General features: G+C 42.7%; 1 protein-coding gene across 4 annotated transcripts in view; it reads left to right on the forward strand.

The window, feature by feature from the left end:
* The window catches only part of Sarm (sterile alpha and armadillo motif), a 475,169-nt gene that overhangs the window by 169,290 nt on the left and 300,879 nt on the right, over positions 1–5,000 (forward strand). The window lies entirely within an intron of this gene.

Genomic DNA, 5,000 nt, shown 5'->3' on the forward strand with positions numbered 1-5,000 from the left:
GAGAGAGAGAGAGAGAGAGAGAGAGAGAGAGAGAGAGAGGGAATCCCAAGTAACATGTAACCGCAGCTCACCGTAAGAGAGACGCAGCAGAGCAGACCTTAAGCCTTAGAGCTATTTATTTGTTTACTCAGTGGCAGGTGCGGAAGCTCGCCGAGTTTCGTGTTTGTTTGGGAAGGTTGTTACGGCAGGCTATTAGGCTATTAAGCTATTATTCTGGACCAAGAATGGGGCAAGTGCAAGGGTTGGATTACGCAGCGGAGCGCATCTGATATTCGTATGAACTTTGTGTAGGTGCATTGAGCATAGCGTGCTGCTATGTACGTATGTCCTCTCTCTCTATTTCTCTCTCTCTCTCTCTCTCTTTCTCTCTCTTTCTCTCTCTTTCTCCCTTTATCTTTCTCACTTTGATTTTCTCTCCAGTATTGTCTGTACATATACGTGAGCGAGAGAGAGAGAGAGAGAGAGAGAGAGAGAGAGAGAGAGAGAGAGATTATGGCATCCGAGATAACATATTATGCACTCAGCTCTCGATAGCTCCAGCTGTTAACACTGTACAGCCTAGAATACAAAATAGGCCTAATGAACAATGACTCGGAGCGGCCTGGCGTTCCACCCAGACCCCGGCCAGGTTAGGTCAGAGGTCACGACAGACAGAGGTTGTTCCTCGGCCTGTCGACACCATCATCGCTATCATCATCATCATCATCATCATCATTATCATTATTTTGACAATCATTTATATTATTAGTAGTAATATTTTAAATGATTCTCACATTCTATAAATATAGGAACACTTTTACTGTAACAGTTTTTCTTTTCAATTTCAAAACATTTTTTGTGAATGTCACCAAAATTCTCATGTAACTTGAATATGACTTACTGTTCAAATAGGATATCTAAGTTCTTGTTCTTAGTTATGTTGTTGCTGTTATTGTTGTTTCATGATATTCAAATGGGTGTGGCACCTGGTTACCAAATGAATTATGCTTCGTAAATCAGTGACTAAATGTTATGATCATATTAAGATGAATAGAAAGAAATGAAACTTAGAGCTGTTTTTTTTTCTTCTTGTTCTTTTTTACGCATTTTTGGAATTCTTTGAGGATTGACGACTATAGCAATACGTACGGGACTAGTTGGCCCTGTGTTCTTACTTTTTTGTATCATTTCCTCAATCTCTCTCTCTCTCTCTCTCTCTCTTTCTCTGTCTCTCTCTCTCTCTCTCTCTCTCTCTCTCTCTCTCTCTCTCTCTCTCTCTCACACACACACACACACTTTCTTTCTTTCTCATTTTCTACTCTCATCCAATTTCCTTTTTCCTCTTGCATTTCCTCTTCCCACTTCTTGTCTTTCCTCTTCTTCTTCTTCTTCTTCCTCAGTACTCCCCGATCATCAGACAATACCCACATACGCCTCTAAACCAATTACCAACACTATCTATACACGAGGACCTCAGAACACAAACTCTTGATAGCTTCTATATCGAAATAGAAAAATAAAAAAAATCTTTGAAAGACCGACTCTTAGTCTCCTCATGCTCTTCATATCTCCATTCTTAACACTATCTTTACACAATGGAAGTCTTATCTCGAGTCCTTTCAATAACAGATTGGCTTTTGTTAAGTCTCCCCTGTACCCTGAGATGTTTGATTAGCACATAAGGACCATATTGTCTGTCATAAGTGATCGTGGCAACACCCTTATCCCTCGCAACATTGATACGAGCAAACACTGGTAGATGGGGAAGGGGTGTATTTCAAGTTGTTGTTTGTTTGTTTGTTTCTATAATCATTTTCCCTTTTTTTTTCTTTAGTGTTTTTTAGGGGGAAGGGGGGGGGGGTTGAAGGTTGGTGTGAAAGATAGAAAGAGAGGGCGGGTTTGGAGAGAGGAAGGAAGAGGGAGGGAGAGAGAGAGAAAGAGAGCGAGAGCTAGGGAGGGAGAGAAAGAGAGCGAGAGGGAGAGAGAGAAAGAGAGTGAGAGGGAGAGAGAGAAAGAGCGAGAGTGTGGGAGGGAGGAAAAGAAAAAGAAAGAGAAAAGAGAGAGAAAGAGACAGACAGACAGACAGAGACAGACAAAGCAGGTTAAAGCAAGACAAGACTGATAAGACAGGGAGGCAGATATACAGAGAGAGAGAGAGAGGGGGGGGGGATGGGGGTGGACTGTCCGCACCGATCACGCTAATTGTCTCTCGGGTTCTTGGCAGCTTCTCGATCGGGTGAGATGGGCGGGGTTGGAGTAAGGGGGGAAGGGGGGGGGGCAAGGATGGGCTCAGGAGGGGTGGGGGTGATAGGGTGTATGGATGGGGGTTAAGAGGGGTGTGAGGCAAGGAGGGGGGGGGCAAGTTTGGAGGTTAGGGGGGATGGGATGGGGTGGGGATAAGGAGGGAAGAGTAGGGTAGGTAGAGAGGACTTGGGGTAGGGGGTCAAGGGTAAGGAAAAGGGGGGTCGTCAGGGGGAGTCAAGTGTGAGAATATGAAATAAAGACAAATAAAGACTAAAGGTAAATCAAAGTAAATCAAAAAGAGGAGGAGGTCAGAGGCAGCCAAAGGTCAGGGAGGTGGTGATGAGAGGGGGAGGGGTGGGCCGGTGGGGGGTTAAGGGGCGGTGAGTGATAGATGGGCGGCGATGGGCGTGCGGGCAGGAGGTCTCGATTGTCTTGTTTATCGGCAGATCAATCAGGTGCAAAATGGCTGGCGAGGGGGAGGGGGGGGGGAAGAAGGAAGGGAGGGAGAAGGAAGGAAGGAAGAAGGAAGGAAGGAAGGAAGGAAAGAAAGAAGGGAGGAATAGATGATAGAAGGGAGGAAGAAAGGAAGGAAAAAGAGAGATGAGTAAATAAAGGGAGATAGGGAGGAAATGATAAGCTCAAGGAGGGAGGAAGGAAGGAGTGAAGGAAGGGGAGGAGGGAGGAAAGGGAAGAGGGAGAAATGGAAGATTAGTCAGGAGAAAAGAAAGAAATATGACAAGAAACAAAGGACGAAAATCCAACGTCAAGACAGAGAAATGATAATGATGATAATTATAATAACAACTACAATAAAAGGAGTAAGTACAATGATGCTAATTACGAAAGCAATGATTATGTAAATATGATAAAGGATAATTATAGCAATGGATATTATAATGATCATAACGATTGTAATAATGATGATAAAAGCAATGATAATGATAACAGCGAACAACAACACCAGTAATACTAATAATAGCAATAATGATAATACTAGTAATAAAGATAATAAAATGATAATCAGAAGAGGAAAAATAAAAAGAATAGTTATATTAACAATGAAGTTCTCGAAGAAGTTTCCTCTCTCTCCCCCGACATAAGAGACCGAAGACGCGCGGTAAGTGTTTTGATGTTAATTAGGGCGTAACTCACGACCGAAGTTAATTAATGCGGTGAAGTTAATTATATTCGCGTTAGAGACTCGCGGATTTTCGCCTCATTTCGTGGATAGCTAAAAAATATATATATATTTTTTAAAGATCAAGATAGAAAATGGAGGAAAGAAGTGATAGCGAAGATGGGGGAAGGAAAATGGAGAGAGGAAGAAGGGAGAGGAAGAAGGAAAAAGGAAGAAAAGAGCAAAAGAAAAAGAAAGAAAGAAAAAAGTAACGAAATGGTGAAGGAGAAAGAAGGTGGATAAGGAAAAAAAGAAAAATAGGAGAGAAAATGAGGAAAAGGTAGTAAAGAGCATAAAGAAAGAACAATAATGATAATAATGACGATGATAATGATAATTACTATACAACTAGAATTATTAGAATTAATGATAATAATATAAAATATAGTAATGATAACAATATGAATACAAATAATAACACACAAGAAGATATTTCCCTCCTCCCGCGACACACGAAAAGTGACAAACGAGTTTTCGAAAGTAAAAAAGGCGATAGACAAGTAGTGATGAATGAATATGTTAATGAGACTAGCACAAGGTTAACACAATAGGTTAAAATGACATCATACCAAGCATTGTGACTAGTATATTCGTTGGATGAAATATAAAAAAAAGAGTATATTGATTATTATCTTTTACCGTAGGCAAATTTTATTAGGGTTTAAGATGAGATTCATATTAGCCAAACTTAACTCCTCGTAAAAAAAAAATGTAACAAGTATAACAAAAGGATTATTAATCAAGAAAGAATGAGAGAGAGAAAGAAAAATGAAAGAACGAGCAAAGGAAAAGAAGAAGAGCGAACGAGAGGGAGAGGAGGGAGGGTGAAAGGGAGAGGGAGATGGGGAGGGGGGCGAGGTAGCGGCAGTGATCTCCCAGCCTTTTTAGGTCCGGTCCGACTCAGCCAGCCCGGATGCTTGAGCGGGGCCTGCAGAGAGCGTGTGCCGCCGTGGATGCTGCGGAGAGGGAGAGGGAGAGGGAGAGGGGACGGGGGTGGGGGGAGAAGAGAGATGGGAGATGGGGATAGAGGGGGAGGCGTTGGGATGAGAAGGGAGAGGGGTCGGGGGTGGGGGGAGAAGAGAGATGGGAGATGGGGATAGAGGGGGAGGCGTTGGGATGAGAAGGGAGAGGGGACGGGGGTGGGGGGAGAAGAGAGATGGGAGATGGGGATAGAGGGGGAGGGGTTGGGATGAGAAGGGAGAGGGGACAGGGGTGAGGGGAGAAGAGAGATGGGAGATGGGGATAGAGGGGGAGGGGTAAGCGCGAGAAAGGGAGGGGATGCGTAGAGAGGATAGGAGAAGAGGGTAAGTGAGGAGAGAAGGTTAAGAAGGGGGGGGGGGAGGACACGTGTAAAGAATAGTAAGGTCGAAAGGTGTGAATGATGCTGGTTATTGTGATGACAATCTCATGGTGCAAGACAAGGCGCATTATAGTGAGTGATTCTTAATAATTTCTAATAGTAGAAGTAGTAGTAGCAGCAGTCCTGTTCGTATTATCAATGATATTACTATCATAGCATTTGTTATTGTTTATATTGTTATCATTATTGTTATAGTTAATATTTTCGTTACGTTTATTATTGATATAATTGCTGTTATTA

This window comes from Penaeus japonicus, unplaced genomic scaffold (assembly GCF_977035675.1).
Source record: "Penaeus japonicus unplaced genomic scaffold, GWHDUDI00000001_assembly GWHDUDI00000030, whole genome shotgun sequence".
Classification (NCBI taxonomy): Eukaryota; Metazoa; Arthropoda; class Malacostraca; order Decapoda; family Penaeidae; genus Penaeus; species Penaeus japonicus.